This window comes from Oncorhynchus nerka, linkage group LG10 (assembly GCF_034236695.1).
Source record: "Oncorhynchus nerka isolate Pitt River linkage group LG10, Oner_Uvic_2.0, whole genome shotgun sequence".
Classification (NCBI taxonomy): domain Eukaryota; kingdom Metazoa; phylum Chordata; class Actinopteri; order Salmoniformes; family Salmonidae; genus Oncorhynchus; species Oncorhynchus nerka.
Genome location: NC_088405.1, coordinates 25,194,203 through 25,212,954, shown reverse-complemented (window position 1 = coordinate 25,212,954; position 18,752 = coordinate 25,194,203). Strand labels below are relative to the sequence as shown.

At 40.7% G+C, this 18,752-nt stretch overlaps 1 protein-coding gene across 6 annotated transcripts in view; it reads right to left on the bottom strand.

The window, feature by feature from the left end:
* Window positions 1–16,049, bottom strand: part of LOC115135058 (serine-rich coiled-coil domain-containing protein 2-like) — a 64,513-nt gene extending 48,464 nt beyond the window's left edge. For all 6 annotated transcript variants that reach the window (XM_029669286.2, XM_065023161.1, XM_065023158.1 and 3 more), the window contains exons 1-2: window positions 15,949–16,049; window positions 15,425–15,564 (exon numbers count right to left, since the gene is read on the bottom strand). The gene's annotated coding sequence lies outside the window, so the exon portion shown is untranslated. The remainder of the gene's footprint in view (window positions 1–15,424; window positions 15,565–15,948) is intronic.
* Window positions 16,050–18,752: the final 2,703 nt, after the last annotated feature.

Below are 18,752 nucleotides of genomic sequence, written 5' to 3'. Positions count from 1 at the left end.
GAAAATCCCCATCTGGTTTCCGGGCCCTCCACAGCATAGAGAACCCCTTAGTTAAAGTGGTAAATGAACTTAGAGCCAATACAGATGCCAAACAGCTCTCTGTCCTTGTATTCTTGGATTTACGTGCTGCATTTGACACTGTTGACGATGATGTCCTTCTGGACAGAATGTAGAGATGGGTTATCCTCTCTGGTCCAGTTCTAAATTGGTTTAGGACATATTTAACCAGTCAAGAGTTTTTTGTCACCCTTGGTGAACATAACTCAGAGAAAATACATCACATGGCGTTCCACAAGGTTTGATTTTGGGTCTGGTACTGTTCATATGTTACCCCTTGGCAGCGTTATCAGAAATCACAGCATTGATTTTCACTGCTACGCAGACGATACACAACTTTACATTTCTGTGTCACCAGAGGATTTTAGCTCCAAAGATAAATGATTACTGTATTAGTGATTTAAATACTTGGATGGCTCACAACTTCCTCCAGCTAAATCGAGACGAGACCGGGGTACTTATTGTTGGAGCCAAAGTACAGAGAGAGAATCTGGCCACACATTTTATTTCACGGCAATAAAGATAGAACCCCAGTTAAAAAGCCTAGGTGTTATTTTATATTCCTGAACTCAATTTCGAATCACACATTAGTAATGTGACCAAAATTGCTTTTCACCAACTGAGGAACATTGACAAGGTGCATCTGTTTCTCTCTCAGGTTGCTACAGAGACTCATCCATTATTTTTTTACTAGCAGGCTTGACTACTGTAATGCTCTCCTGTCTGGTCTACCAAAAAAATCCTGCAAAACATATAGAATGTTGCAACATGGGTACTGACCAAGACCAGGCGGAGAGCGCACAATACACCGGTTTCAAGGTCTGCACTGGCAGCCTGTGAGTTTTAGAAAGAATTTAAAGATGAATTTATTGTTTTTTAAATCAATCCACAATTGTGCTAGCCAATACATGTCAAATCAAATCATGTTAGTCACATGCGCCGAATACAACAGGTATTCAGGTACCTTACAGTGGAATGCTTACTTACGAATAGGCGCCCTGTGTGAACATTTTATGAAACAGTGACATATACTCTGAATGACCTAAAATCATAAATCCCATATTGTTCTTTCAGTCAGGCCAACCCAAGCTTCACTCTGCAAGTAGGCTAATAGTAGGCCTACTATTGAAATGAAGCTGTCACCTGAGGTCACCTATTTTGGATTCAAAACGGCAAACTAGTTTGCATCCTTGATTACAGAACAACTTTATTGACCTGAAATTAGTGCTGATTGCAGGTAAAAATATAAATAAAGTACATGTTGTTCTCTAGAGTGCATACAAATAACACTAATGATTTAAGCACATGTACTTTGGTTGGTGTCCATATTGATCGTGTCCCTGCTTACAAATATCTGGGCATATGGATAGATGAAAACCTGTCTTTTAAAAAGCATATTGATGAGTTAGTTAATGGGCCATAAAAATGGGCTTCTTCTATAGAAATATCGCTAAATAGTAGAAAGGAGATCATTCAGTCGACGTTCCTATCAGTCCTAGACTATGGTGACATCATCTATATGAACGCAGCTGCCACCTCATTAAAGCAGTTAGATGCAGTTTATCATAGCCCACTGCGCTTTATTAAGGGAGACAGTTTTAGCACTCATCACTGCATTATCTACCAGAAAGTTGGTTGGCCCTCTTTGATGTCACGTAGGTTGATACATTGCTATGTTTTTATTGATAAAGCCTTTCTACAAGAAGACCCACTGTACCTAACATCATTACTAAACTTACCACACCCGGTCTCAGGGACAGCTAACTCTGGAAATTCCTTTGGTCTTTACCTAGTTAGGTAAATTAGCGTTTTATTTTCTTGCACCTCATTTGCGTAACAATCTTCAAAATGTCCTTAAATTTGATGTTCTGGTGCCTCTAGGGCAATTCAGAAGGTTGATTGAGGTCCTTATTACTGATGAGATGAAGGTGTTAGGTTTTTATGACAGTGTTTTCTTCTTTCTGCTTGCATTTTGATGTGTGTATTTTCTGTAATGTACCGTATGTAATTCAGAGCTCATCTGTAAAAGAGAGCTTGGTCTCAGTATGACTCCCCAATCAAATAAAGGTTAAATACAAATGTCAAAGTGGAATTCTGTTTTTACACATTTTTACAAATGAAAAGCTGAAATGTCTTGAGTCCATAAGTATTCAACCTCTTTATGGGGAGCCTAAATAAGTTCAGGAGTATAAATGTGCATAACAAGTCACGTAAGTTGCACAGACTCTCTATGTGCAATAATAGTTTTTAACATGATTTTTGAATGACTATCTCATCTCTGTACACCACACATACAATTATCTGTAAGGTCCCAAAGTTGAACACTGAATTGCAAACACAGATTCAACCACAAAGACCAGGGAGGTTTTCCAATGCCTTGCAAAGAAGGGAACCTATTGGTAGATGAGGTTAAAAAAAAAAGAGAAAAAAAAGCTAACATTGAATATCCCTTTGAGCAGGGTGAAATTATTATTATTATTAATTACACTTTGGATGATGTATCAATACACCCAGTCACTACAGTTGTCGGAGAGGAAGGAAACCGCTCAGGGATTTCACCATGAGGCCAATGGTGACCGTTACAGATTTAAATGGCTTTTGATTCAAGAAAATTGAGGATGCATCAACAATATTGTAGTTACTCAACAATACTAACATAAATGACCAAGTGAAAAGACGGAAGCACGTACAGAATAAAAATATTCCAGAACATATATCCTGTTTGCAATAAGGCACTAAAGTAAAACAAAAACAAAACGTGGCAATGAAATGTCCTGACTACAAAGAATTATGCTTGTTGCAAATCCAACACAACACATCACCGAGTACCACTCTTCATATTTTCAAGCATGGGAGTGGCTGCATCATGTTATGGGTATGCTTGTCATTGGCAAGGACGGGGAGTTTAGGCATAATCCTAGAGGAAAAGCTGGTTCAGTCTGCTTTCCAACAGACACTAGGAGACAAATTCACCTTTCAGCAGGACAATAACCTAAAATACAAGATCAAATCTACACTGGAGTTGCTTACCAAGAAGACATTGAATTTTCCTGAATGGCCTTGTTAAAGTTTTGACTTAAAATCCGCTTGAAAATTTATGGCAAGACTTGAAAATACCTGCCTAGTAATGATCAACAACAGAGTTGACAAAGACTGAATAATACAATTTATGTGCAAATATTGTACAATCCAGGTGTGCAAAGCTCTTAGAGACTTACCCAGACTCACAGCTGTAATTACTGCCAAAGGTGATTCTAACATGTATTGACTCCGGGGTATGAATACCTTTGTAAATTAGATATTTCTGTATTTAATTTTCAATATATTTGCTAACATTTCTAAAAACAAGTTTTCACTTATATAGTATTGTGTGTAGATGGGTGAGAATTATTATTTTTGCAATCCATTTTTAATTCAGGCTGTAAATGTGGAATAATTCAAGGGGTATGAATACTTTCTGAAGGCACTGTGTTTTATAAAGAAAGACATCCTCATATGCATTCTCCTGTTCTATTGGTTTTCTTTAAACTTTCTTTCATTGTCTAGCAGCCAAGGGCATTATCCTAGTCATATTAGCAACCCATGATAGTTGTTGAATCTTAAAATCTCCCCTCTTTCAATATTTCTCATTTCCATCTCTTTCCATAAAACTGCTTGCATGAGCAGTGCGCATTTCAGAACGGTGTTTATCTGCACATTTTGGAACATTCGCCCATAGGCCTATTGATATGCGCACATTGCTGCACTTAAATAGGAAAAAAATAGTTAATCAACATTTTAAGCTAAACATTGTGATCTGTTCCATCAGCCTTACCTATTGATACTGTGTATACCTCCACTAGACTACTTTGATATGCAGCATGGGGATAAGAAGTGAGTACACGCAATTCCCACTGAAAAATAAGTGGGTATACGGTATATACCTGCATATACCCTCCACTACACCACTGACCCACCCTGTCTTCAAGAGCATATTGTGTCTCAACCGATGGCAAGTACAAAACAAAAACCTCAGATGATATAAAGTACAACATATGTGAATATGAAGAAAAAACACATTTTTAGATCATTCACATTAAATTCACTATACCATGACAACCCTGTTTGTAAGATTTTAAATGATATCAAACTCAACTGTTTATCTTTACCAGTGATGAAGACATGGATGTCTCATGGTATAGTGGGGTATGCAAAATGGGTCAACTTTGAGGAACTCCATCTCTTGAATGTTTTGGCATTCAGATCCAAAAAGTGGACAAACATGTATGGAAGGTTTTGTTGAATTAAAAGGGATGCTGTTAAAAAGTGCTTGAATTCATATGGATTTACCATATGTCTCTTATCAATCACTGCTCCCCTCCAGGCCTCCAGAGTGTTGCAGCGGTCTAAGGCACTACATCGCAGTGCTAGAGGCATCACTACAGACCCAGGTTCAATCTCGGGCTATATCACAACCGCCTGTTATCGGGAGTCCCAAAAGGCGGCGCACAATTGGCCCAGTGTCGTCCGGATTAGCAGTGGGTTTGGCCGGGGTAGGCCGTCATTGTAAATAAGAATTTGTTCTTAACTGACTTGCCTAGTTAAATAAAGCATAAATAAAATTTTAATAAATAGTCTATTGATTACTGAATCAATATCGGGAGAAAATGACTAATAGTGATACAGTAGCAACTCAGAACCGCCGTCACAAACATTGAATCTAATTTCTCCATTAAAAATTATAATGACTCCCTAATATGATGTATGCTTCCGGATAATGGCCCTGTGCACTGCTGAAGTGGGAGTCAGGTTAGATTTTTAATATAGGAAATGTGACTTGAAAAGGTTTGAACAGCTATATCACTGAAATCACATTTCCCAACAACAGCAATCTTTTATCTTCTTAACTCAGCCGTGTCCTGTGCAGTGTGCAGGCGTGTTAGTGCTCACATGACCTTCGACATCAAACACTGTTAGAAGACTGCAGTGCGTTTGACAACCCGTTTACTTCTTGGCCTCTGATTGGCTGCGGGGGAGAGCGAGGCTGATGAGTGCCCTGCAGCAGCGTTGGTGGTGTCAATCACTGTCAGTGAAGTCATTAAAGGAGTTTATCGAGCGACAGGAGGACATACTTAACTCTACTCTCTCACCCATAGAAAATAATATAATATTTATGCTCACATGCATTTTGCCATTGATAAAAGGGTAGAGGTGAGAATCCATTGGTAATTACATTTTAGTCACCGTCATCAGATGCTCTTCTTAATTCAATAATGACTTCAACTCTAAAGTAGGCATCAAATCTGTGCTCAGTACTTCTGATGTTTTAGAACACATAGCCATATTCTTTATTTGCTGATGTGGAAATAACGTCTTTATTCCTGGCTGGTGGAGGAGGAATGTCCCTTGCAATGCCTGAGCAAAGACATGTTACAAGGAGCTGAACAGGCACGCTGGGCATGTGCCCAGGGAACCACCAACCAATTATTTTGTTTGGAGAGAGATAAACCTTGCTTTTTCTTTCTGTGGCTGTACCACTGTGTGGAAGTCATGTGACATTCATATGACCCAGCTTTCATGTACTTTAGACACACACAATTACACTGGAGGGTTGTGAACAGCACAAAGAAAATATGGAAATAATTTACCTTGAGAAATGGTGCATCAAGCTACTATGAGTTAGCCTGGTCACTGTGTTCACCATACTGTCATATATTGAAGTAAAATACCCTTTTAAGGAAGTTCGTATCAGATACCCTGGTATCATGTTGCCAAAAGCACAAAGGAAGACAGCTGGTTGATCGCCCGTTCTATGGCAAAGTGGACATGATCACACAACCTGCCCATATCACAACATGAGAAGACACAGCAAATGCATCCACATGCAATATGACACCAGCATTACATTGGAGATCATTCAGTAGATCACAGATAAAGATCAAGACAGGACAGCTGAACCACCAACACTCAACTAATCTCCTCTCTGTTGTCAAATCTGTTTCACCTCTGTCTTATTGTAGCTGGGGACTTTAATAAAGCAAATCTGAGGAACGACAACACTATCAACATACAGCTGGCTGGTTACACACTGTACCGGCAGGATAGAACAGAGACGTCTGGTAAGACAAGGGGCGGCGGACTATTTACTTCTTGTAAATAACACCTGGTGCACGATATCTAAGGAAGTCTCGAGCTGCTGCTCGCCTGAGTCTATAAGATGTAGACCACACTATCTACCAAGAGAGTTTTCATCTGTATTTTTCGTAGCTGTTTACATACCACCACAGTCAGAGGCTGGCACTAACACAACATTGAATGAGCTTTATTACGCCATAAGCAAACAAGAAAACGCTCACCCAGAGGCGGCACTCCTAGTGGCCGGGGACTTTGATGCAGGGAAACTTAAATCCGTTTGACCAAATTCCTTCAGCATGTTAAATATGTAACCACAGGGAGAAAAAACTCTGGACCACCTTTACTGGTGCTTCCTGCTTTAATTTAGCTTGTAAGCAAGAATCAGGAGGATAGAATTATGGTCAGATTTGCCAAATGGAGGGCGAGGGAGAGCTTTCTTTTCACACACAGAGACGCATTTAAAGCTCTCCCTCGCCCTCCATTTTTGCAAATCTGACCATAATTCTATCCTCCTGATTCTTGCTTACAAGCTAAATTAAAGCAGGAAGCACCAGTGACTAGATCAATAACAAAAGTGGTGAGAGGAAGCAGATACTAAGCTACAGGACTGTTTTGCTAGCACAGACTGGAATATGTTCCGAGATTCCTCCGATGTCATTGAGGAGTACAACACATCAGTCATTGATGCACTTAGAGATGAAGACAATGTCGTCCCCACAGCGACCGTACGTACATACCCCAACCATAAACCATGGATTACAGGCAACATCCACACTGAGCTAAAGGAAAGAGATGCCGCTTTCAAGAAGTGGGACTCTAACCCGAAAGCTTATAAGAAATCCCGCTATGCCCTCCGACGAACCATCAAACAGGCAAAGCGTCAATACAGGACTAAGATCAAATCGTACTACACTGATGCTAGTTGGATGTGTCAGGGCTTGCAAACCATTACATACTACAAAGTGAAGCACAGCCGAGAGCTGCCCAGCGACACGAGCCAACCAGATGAGCTAAACTACTTCTATGCTCGCTTTGAGGCAAATGGCACTGAAACATGCATGAGAGCACCAACTGTTCCAGACAACTGTGTGATCATGCTCTCCGCAACCAATGTGAGTAAGACCTTTAAAACAGGTCAACATTCACAAGGCCGCAGAGAAAGACAGCTTACCAGGACGTATACTGCGAGCCTGCGCTGACCAACTGGCAAGTGTCTTCACTGACATTTCCAACCTCTTCCTGTTCGAGTCTGTAATACCAAAATGTTTTAAGCAGACCACCATAGTGCCTGTGCCCAAGAACACTAAGGTAACCTGCCTAAATGACTTCCGACCTGTAGCACTCACATCTGTAGCCATGAAGTGATTTTAAAGGTTAGTCATAGCTCACATCAACACCATTATCCCAGAAACCCTAGACCCACTCCAATTTGCATACCGCCCCAACAGACGGTGCAATTTCTACTGCACTCCATACTACCCTTTCCCACCTGGACAAAAGGAACACCTATGTGGGAATGATATTCATTGACTACAGCTCAGCGTTCAACACCATAGTGCCTTCAAATCTCATCAATAAGCTCACTAGGACACTGGGACTAAAGGACTAAGGACACTGGGACTAAACACCTCCCTCTGCAACTGGATCTTGGACTTCCTCACGGGCCGCCCCCAGGTGGTAAGGGTAGGTAACACATCCGCCACGCTAATCCTCAACACAGGGACCCCTCAGGGCTGCGCGCTCATTCCCCTCCTGTACTCCCTGTTCACTCACGATTGCACGGCCAGGCACGACTCCAACACCATCATCAAGTTTGTCTATGATAGGTAGGTGGTAGGCCTGATCACTGACAACGACGAGACAGCCTATAGGGAGGTCAGCGACCTGGCCGTGTGGTGCCAGGGCAACAACCTCTCCCTCAATGTGATCAAGACAAAGGAGATGATTGTGGACTACAGGAAAAAGAGGACCGAGCACGCCCCCGTTCTCATCGACAGAGCTGCATTGGAGCAGGTTGAGAGCTTCAAGTTCCTTGGTGTCCACATCACCAACAAACTAACATGGTCCAAGCACACAAAGACAATCGTGAAGAGGGCACAATAAAACCTATTCCCCCTCAGGAGACTGAAAAGATTTGGCATGGGTCCCCAGATCCTCAAAAGAATTTACAGCTGCACCATCGAGAGCACCCTGACTAGAGGTCGACCGATTATGATTTTTCAAGGCCGATACCGATGCCGATTATTGGAGGACCAAAAAGTCGATACAGATTAATCGGCCGATTTTTTAAAAATGTATTTATTTGTAATAATGACAATTACAACAATACTGAATGAACACTTATTTTAACTTAATATAATACATCAATAAAATCTATTTAGCCTCAAGTAAATAATGAAACATGTTCAATTTGGTTTAAATAATGCAAAAACAAAGTGTTGGAGAAGAAAGTAAAAGTGCAATATGTGCCATGTAAGAAAGCTAACCTTTCAGTTCCTTGCTCAGAACATGAGAACAAATGAAAGCTGGTGGTTCCTTTTAACATGAGTCTTCAATATTCCCAGGTAAGAAGTTTTAGGTTGTAGTTATTATAGGAATTATAGGACTATTTCCCTCTATACCATTTGTATTTCATTAACCTTTGACTATTGGATGTTCTTATAGGCACTTTAGTATTGCCAGTGTAACTGTATAGCATCCGTCCCTCTCCTCACTCCTCCCTGGGCTCGAACCAGCAACACAACGACAACAGCCACCATCGAAGCAGCGTTACCCATGCAGAGTAAGGAGAACAACTACTAGAAGGCTCAGAGCGAGTGATGTTTGAAACGCTATTAGCGTGCGAACTAGCTAGCCATTTCACTTCGGTTACACCAGCCTCATCTCGGGAGTTGATAGGCTTGACGCACAAAGAAGAGTTGCTGGCAAAATGCCCGAAAGTGCTGTTTGAATGAATGTTTACGCGCCTGCTTCTGCCTACCACCGCTCAGTCAGATACTTAGATACTTGTATGCTCAGTCAGAATATATGCAACGCAGGACACGCTAGATAATATCTAGTAATATCATCAACCATGTGTAGTTAACTAGTGATTGATTGATTGTTTTTTATAAGATTAGTTTAATGATAGCTAGCAACTTACCTTGGCTTACTGCATTCGCGTAACAGGCAGTCTCCTTGTGGAGTCCAACAAGAGAGAGGCAGGTCGTTATTGCATTGGACTAGTTAACTGTAAGGTTGCAAGATTGGAACCCCCAAGCTGACAATGTGAAAATCTGTCGTTCTGCCCCTGAACAAGGTGGTTAACCCACCGTTCCAAGGCCGTCATTGAAAATAAGAATGTGTTCTTAACTGACTTGCCTAGTTAAATAAAGATTAAAGGTGTAAAAAATATAAATAATTTTATTTAAAAATCTAAAAATCGGCGCCCAAGAATACCTATTTCCGATTGTTATGAAAACTTGAAATCGGCCCTAATTAATCGGCCATTGCGATTAATTTAATAGCGTGGTTGGTAAGCTGTGGTTGGTAAGAGCAGATAAGACAGCAGCCTCCCCTCCGGCGCCATCGTCAGATTGTTGTTGTCGTGGGCAACAGTCCCCTATGTGACATCTATATAACCACTAAAGCGTACCAACTATTGTACTTTACTACTTTCCCTACCTGCTAACTCAGTAGAGGTCAGACTAACAGACCAATAACCCTGCACTGACAGTCCCTGAGGTGAAAGCTCGGCGTAATTTCATTGACATGTTTAGGGTTCTCCTCACATGACATAGACAGACGGGCAGACTCAAAACAGATGCTCAAAACAGACATGCCACAAGTTCAATCACTTCAATTGCAGTCCTCAGCCACAATCCACTGATACCAACAATGACATCACTCACAACCCTCCCTTTGCTGTAAAGTGATACGACACTCCTCTCATATCTCATTTGACATATGTAACAAGATCAGACAACCATGACTGCTTATGAGTCATATGATGGATGCTAGCCAATCATAATGGGGGGTATGAGAGTGATGGAGATCAATGCTAATGCAGTTGGATTCAATACACACCCTATAGCTTCTTAGTCCACAATGTGTTTAAAATAGTATTTTATTAGCTCCATCTCATTTCCATGTCTTTAGCCAGTAGGCGGGGCATGCTATTGTGCTGTGTATTGAACAGGAGAGCACTTGTTTCAAATGCCACCATCTCATAAATAAGTGAAATCAAAGTGTTACCAAGACCACAATAAGGTTGTTAGAGAGGCTATGTAGTGGTAGGTGGGAAGAGAGATCCCATCCGACAGTGAGTGCTTAGCATATCCTAAGCAAACTCTTTGGGAAGAATAAGAGCTTGCAGTAGGTGGAATGTTTATGGCAATGTTGAATAACAACATGAAAAATAGTGGAATGGATTTACTCCAATATTTGACACAAGAAGAAACCAATTCAAAAGAGAGGACACAGAATGTCATCCTCGCTTTCTTGTGTGTTATATGTTCAGGAAAACACCCTCATGGCAGTTAAGCATCACATTAGCCTGCATACTGGATGGCTATTTTAAATGTATAAGAGCTTTTTTAAGAGAGCAACAGACTACATTAGACATGGTGATGCTTGGAATTGGAATGACTCAGCTGTTTAGAGTGCAGAAATCCAAAGCCAGCATACTAAAGCTTTTACATATAGGGCATTGTTCACACACACAGACATGTACACACCCATGTGCACTTTCTATAAAAGCACCAGTTCAGAGTGCAGCAGCAGTCCATAAGCAGGACTTATTGGTCCCAGCCCTAGCCCTGGGGGCAAAGAGCAGACCCAATGCTGAAACTAGTATCACATGACATGGGGGGGTATTATTGAATGAAACAACTTGGAGGCCTAATGGAGGGGGCCTCTAGGGGCTCGTATAGGAAGGTCTCAATGGAGCTGCCAGCTGCTGTTGAGAGCTGGAGGGCATTACTAAGAGACTGGAAACAGCACATATGCTGCTTGTCATCCAAACACATTAGAGCCAAGATGGCAGTCAGCACAAATCAGACTTCTTGAGGTGGGACACATCATGCTGATGCCTTGTCTAGCCTTAGTATACACATTGATACAACACACCTGTCTGCCAGTATTAGCAGCCCCTGCACATTAATAATCTACTTAAGCACGAGGCTCATAAATATCCTATGATTCAAAACACTCCCAATCAAACAAAGATCCATAATCTTACCCAACACACCTGTGTACACACAATCCCTTCACATCCATGTCACAGTGTTGCTTTTGGCTAGTGGCAAGTCCAATCATACATTCTGAGAGTCTGTTTATTACTAATTTAGGTGAAAAAGATATGGGAATAAATGTTGCAATTATTGACAATGAGAGACTAAAAACAGTGCCACGCACACCTTCCACCGGACCGTGAAACACATAGCTCTGTCAGATAGCAGCAATAAGCAGGGCTAAATATAGCTGTAATGATAGGCCCCATAGTGAGACTGTGGAGACGGAGAAACAGATCAGACTACCGTCAAAGTCACATCAACCCCACATTACAACCAGCTCTACTGAAACTTTTCAGAGTGGGGTTTGCGGGCCACTCTGACATTCATGTTCTACTGTTACACACACAGTCTTCCATTGAGCACTGCTACCCAAATCCTCTCTGGGGTCAGACATTCAATTGTTATAGTGATGTTATAACACATTGCTAAACCACAATACAATTCAAAACAACAGACATGAGATTACACTGCCAGGCCACTCTGGCAATAAAGGTGTTGAGTTTAAACCAAGCTGTTAAATACTCAGTTGTTCAATGCTCACTCACCTTAAAAATAGCAGGTTAGTTGTAAATTCAATACCTTGAGATACAAGTAAACTCTTGACTCTCAGTGACACAGTTCTGTGACTAAACATGCAACCTTTATGCTGGTGTGGTCTAGTAATGACATCTTATCTGCTCAACTAGACAGTTTTTCAAGGCCACCACCATTGCTGGGTATGACTGGTTTGTGCTGCTTTCACACACCGGCCATGACAGATTGTGTGTATTAGAAATACACGCACATATATACACAGACATACACACAACCCGAGTATACCCTGATACTACAAGTTATGGAGGTCCTCCGTGGGCAGAACCTCTGTGGAGACATTCAGCTGTTGTGGGGTAGTGCGGTACTAAACACAAAGTAGCAAACGCAGCAGGCTGGGACCTACACAGACAGGTGCCAGGGGAACACACACAGAGATATGTGGAAGTGGAGGAGAACGCCTCCATCAGAGAACCAAGGAATGTCCAGCTCACTTACACTATGGAGTGTCAAAACTGGCAATGAATACAATCACAGTCAGAGGAATTCCACTTGTTCTGTACATTTGGGGTGATGGTACAGAGAGCTTAGCGCTGTCTGGATTATCTATTTCACTTGGGAGACAGTATCACATGTCATTGACAATAACTGGTCTCCAGACGTGACACTTGGCATTCAGGCCGAGGTGTTCAATCTTGGTTTCATCAGACCAGAGAATCTGGTTTCTCATGGCCTGAGAGTCTTTAGGTACCTTTATGGCCACTACCATAAAGGCCTGATTGGTGGAGTGTTGCAGAGATGGTTGTCCTTCTGGAAGGTTCTCCCATCTCGACAGAGAAACTCTGGAGCTCTGTCAGAGTGACCATCGGGTTCTTGGTCACCTCCCTGACCAAGGCCCTTCTCCCCCGATTGCTCAGTTTGGCCAGGCGGCCAGCTCTAGGAAGAGTCTCGGTGGTTCCAAACTTCTTCCATTTAAGAATGATGGAGGCCACTCTGTTCATGGGGACCTTCAATGCTGAAGAAATGTTTTTGTACCCTTCCCCAGATCTGTGCCTTGACATAATCCTGTCTCGGAGGATGGGGGTATTTGTGTGTAGATTGCTGAGGAATTGTTTTTATTAATCAATTTTAGAATAAGGCTGTAACAAAACAAAATGTGGAAAAAGTCAAAGGGTCTGAATACCCCCCGAAGGAACTGTATGTATAGTTTTTTTTTTGAGGACGTAACAGATCATATGAAATGGATGACATAGTACACAAAAACTGGGACCCGTTTTGGCTTGTGAGTACAACTTCCATAACTACTGGCTGAAATTATACAAAAGATCTGGAGCGTCACATTAAGTGCCCTCTAGTACAAATGTGAACAAAAAATATGAATAATAATACGTCAATGAACAGTTACATAATTCCCATAGTTATTTTTTTTACCACTATTACATAAATGTCTAAGCATAGCATAAACATTCACGGTACAGTAACATCCCCAGGGTTATAACAGTGTGTCTTCTGCATGGCTGGAGAGCAGTAGGGAAAGAGAGCGTTTGTACTATTGGCCTTAGGATGATCGGTTGACAGATGCAGAGCCGTCGGAAAACGTGTGGGGGGCGGCATTTGCCACAGTATTTTCAATTATGTGTGGCAGCGCCACACCACTATTGATTTAGTTTAACAAAATATATTGAAGCAAACATTAAAATGGTTGTTTTTTTAGACTGATTTGCCTCATGATTTGTCAACTCACACACAATTTATCTGTCCTTCACATCAGAGTGTGGCTTCAGGCTCTTTGCAAGTCGTGGCCAATCAGATTCACAGAAATCGCAGGTTGTGCAGACCGGGCACAAAGCACAAAGCTCAAGGCGTGCTCTTCACTTTCCTCCAGTATTTATTTAGCAAGCGTGATAACACATCACTCCCGACAGACACAAGCAAAAACTCTATACATCTAACACGTGAGATCTGACATGCTGTATGGCATGGAAATTAGACTATTTTTTAGTCTGATCAACTGTAGGCTACTATCAACAGCAGCTGCATAGTCTAGCCTACTACATACAGTATGTGCCCTGTCCCTCTGGCCAGGGTAAACGAAGTGGTAACGCTGTGTATTTATAGTCCATTTGATTGTGAGAAAATGTGAATGGGATCACATTTGGTTTAAATTCAAACTTGGGCTGACTAGGCAACCCACACTTTTTCAATCCAAAATGATTAACTGGAATTAATCAATAAACACAATAGCTGACATAGATTGAGTAAATGTTTCATTAGGCCTACAGTTGCATAGGGCAGGACTACACAATGTCAACCTGGATAAAGCAAGCTCAGCCCTGTGAGTTTTATTGTCCAACTATGATGCTTTCTCTGTCTATAAATATAATTCATATGAACAAGTACAAGGCTGCTGCAGTTTGACAGGGTTTTTATATTCCCCAAGGTGAGGAGTTTTTCTAAACCATGTGACTTGATTCTAAAAAACTTGGATCCCATCATAGCCCATATATTAAACCTTTTTACAACAGATGAATCATGTCATACCATATAAGATCCATAGTTTCATCTGGTTAGGTTACCAGATCAGGAAAATCTATTGGACCCAGAATAGTTTTCCCGCCACTAGGGCTGTAGCCGGTGATTGTCATGCAAATAACTACCGGTCTCAATGTAATTGATCGTTCATAAACATAAACACGTTTAGCATCTCCTGGCTTCCACGCATAGCCTACAAGCCACAGAAGCATACCGTTGGAATAGGTACATTTAAAAAGTAAAACATATATATATTTAATATAGCCTATACAATGGTATACTGGCCATATACCACACCTCCTCTGCCTTATTGCTTAATAATAAGTGAAAGTCGTGGTATATACCACAACTATGACAAAACATATTTGTACTGTTCTAATTACATTAGCAACCAGTTTATAAGAGCAATAAGGCACCTAGGGGGTTTATGGAAAACGGCCAATATACCATGGCTAAGGGCTGTATCCAGGCACTTTGTGTTGCGTTCATAAGAACAGCCCTTAGCCATGGTATATTGGCCTGTACCCCCTCATGCTTATTGCTTAAATATACCAGTGACTAAACACAACAGTGATGAGAGACAAAGAACAACCATTTGAGCCATTGCAATATGCCCATTCTAGAAAATATTATATAAAATAATTTACAAGTGATCCATGTATTGTACTTTATATTCCTTACTCTTCTACAGAAGGACTCAAAGGATTACCCTGAGTAATGACTTCTGTTATTGACATGTTATTGTGGTTATCATGTAAATATTGTATATTTATACACGGTGTCTCCTCTTTCCCTATCACACAGGTGACATGCGCTCAGAATACCGTGGATAAAGAAAAGTACTACAGCGTAGTAAACTAATGGTACACTTTGAATTAGTATAGTGGTAAACTTTTTAAAGTAAAATGGACTCCTACCTGGAAGAACAGAATTATGAAGTTATTCGGTCAGGTTTACTAGGGTCCACGGTCCAACGAAGGCAAGTGTCAGATGAAGGCAGTGGCTGTCCTGAAGTTGAAGTTATCCTCTTGGTATCACCATCGCCAAGTTTGTTTCTCTATGTAAGAACAATTTTCTTTAGAATGTGAACAATAAGTGGAAAACGCAACAACAAAAATGGCAGAAAGAGAATTATACCGCATTTTCTCACTAAAGCCTTCTAAACTATTATTGTTGTTCAATAAAACATTATCTTGAGTCTTGACGTTGAAATGTGGTTACAATTCAATTATTGTAATATGACTAATGTAAAGAACATTGGAAATAACCCCAGGTTTCGCTATAATCTCGTCCCCAGACACTTCCGCTTTATATGCGCAATAGCCTGGGGACGAGGTTAGTTGCACTTTAGTCATGATAAACGCAAACTACAGCATTATCGTGTCAACACCGATACAATGTAATGATAACGTCGAATGATGTTCGGAAGCAACAGTCATACATATCCACGTGTCCGTGCCGTCAAATAATTCAAACGTCCATCAGAAAACAGTTCAGCGGAATTCTCAAAGGAGATTAGATGCATGATGCTTTATCATTCCAGCATCCTCCTCTACTTGATGGGCGGAGCGTTCAGACGTCACCTGGACCTCAATAGAGTCCCACGGCGGAGGTGTCATAATACCCATAAAACCTAGCAGTCAAACAGGGAAATGGTTCCAATCGTTTTTCCATCGTTAATTTTTCCCATAAGATATTTCAGAAACACTTAAAATACTGTATGTGTTTCGTGTAGGCTTACCTTGGCATGACGTTTTGATAACCATGTACTTCTCTCTTGGACAATATTACTTTTATCAATATATTCAGCTCTATTTACGCTCAGATTCGAAAATGCCAATTGTTATCAAAGTAGACATGCAAAACTACAAATCCCTGCAAGCTCCTGCACATCATCTCTAGCTGACAACTTTGCTAACAGGTGTTGTGTAAATGTCAAACTTGAACAAGTCAGATTACAGAATTGTCCATTTGAAGAAATTTTGCCAATTTATTAATTACTAAATTTTGCTAACATTAGATAATTAATCCAGAGATTCTATCCATTACCTTGATTCACCAGTCTCGTCCCGATCATCATAGCATTTGTAGTTCTTTATGATAGCCTCATTTATGATAGCCTCATTAGCAGCTAATCAGCATTTCATTTTTGGGGGGTAAATACAGGTGAATATATTGATAAAAGTCACCTTGTCTTAGAGAGATTCACACGGTTATCAAAACATCACACCAGGGTAAGTCTACACAAAACACAGACCTTATTTTAAGTGTTTCTAAAATCCTATATGGGAAAAATGAGTACGGTAAAATGATTGGAAACATTTCCCTGTTTGACCACTAGGATTTTATGAGTATTATGAGTATTATTACCAAAATACTCAGAGTAATATTATTCGTGAGCATTACTTTGGGTGGCAGGTAGCCTAGTGGTTAGAGTGTTGGGCCAGTAACCAAAGGGTTTCTGGATCAAATCGCCAAGGTAAAAATGTGTCATTTTGCCCCTGAACAAGGCAGTGTTCCCCGGGTAGGCTGTCATTGTAATTAAGAATTTGTTATTAACTGACTTGCCTAGTTAAATAAATAAAAATATTGAAAGATTATGACTCATAATGTGGTACTCTATGGTTTGGCAACATCTCTAATCTCAATGTGTGAGATAACAAGTGATGCAAATTATTTCGTTTTAGTAGAACCCCCGTTTGGACGGTTCGATAACAAAAGTAAAAGCCGTTAGAAATGTTCCATATCTTTCCCAATTTGAATAACTAGTCCACATGATCGACAGGAGTCATGATCCATGTTTTTCTGCCTTCCCAAACTTCGACCTCAGTCATTCTCGTTAGTGTTGACACTGACGTCATCTGTCATATTTTCATCCTGCCCTCAGTGTAAATGTGCGCGCTCGCTAGTATGAGTTTTTGCGCACGTATGGGATATACAGTAAGGCAGGCACATGTGTTATCAGAGAGTAAGGTATGTAAAACATTTGCATAAAAAACATGATGAAAATAGGGGGTTGGATCATTTCTGCACATAAATAATCTCAAACGTTCCTGTATAGTTACATTCCTACTACCATGGTCCCTACCCCCCACCTTCACTCTTTCTCTCTAGCTCGCTCTCTCTCACTCGCGCACACAGACACAGTATATGACTCTTTCTCTTCTCACATCAATACACGTACATTGAACAATTTTCAGAGGGATAAAAGTGCATGTTTTCGTTCCACTCTTAGCAGTTACCTCTCAAATCCCCTTTGATGATCATCCATGTGAAGGGAAACTTCTCTTCGTGACATTTTAATCTAGTGAGAAACCTGAGAGCTCTCTGGTCTAAACGTTTAAAACCAATAAACGAAGGGAATAACTTACATTTGAATAGAAAATACATACATAAAAATTGAAGTTCTGTTGTGGGATCATGGACAGTACAATAAACCAAGTTATTCATGTAATGATATGTCTAATAGAATCTGTATAGTGGTCATGCATCACAATGACCACTAGGTGACAGTGTTAAGCTTCTCCTGACATCGCCCCCAAGTCAGTCAGTCATCTCACTATCTTCAGCCCACAACAAACTGTATAAAGTGTGTCCCTTTATAAGGACTGAAGGAAATATTAGATGTTCATACCTAGAAGTTTCTCTGAAAACTGAGAAAAGCAATTGCTAGGGGCATCATATGTTTGTCCATTGTGATTACAACACTCCCAGGACCTCTATACCAGTACCTGTCAGAGGAAGACTCCAGCCACCCAAGTCATAGACTGTACTCTCTGCTGCCGCACAGCAAGCTGTACCGATGCACCAGGCCTGGAACCAACAGGACCTTAAACAGCTTCTACCCTCAAGCCATAAGACTGATCAATAGTTAGTTAAATAGTTAACCAAATAGCTTCTTGGAGTATCTGCATTGACCCTATTTGCACTAACTTTTTTGACTCCTCACATATGCTGCTGCTACTGTTTATTATCTATCCTGTTGCCTAGTCACTGTATTCCTAGTTATATGTACTGTTGAAGTCAGAAGTTTACATAAACTTAGGTTGGAGTCATTAAATCTTGTTTTTCAACCACTCCACAAATTTCTTGCAATAAACTATAGTTTTAAAAAGTCGGTTAGGACATCTACTTTGTGCATGACACAAGTATTTTTCCAATAATTGTTTACAGACAGACTATTTCACTTATAATTCACTGTATCATAATTCCAGTGGGTCAGAAGTCTACCTACACTCAGCTGAC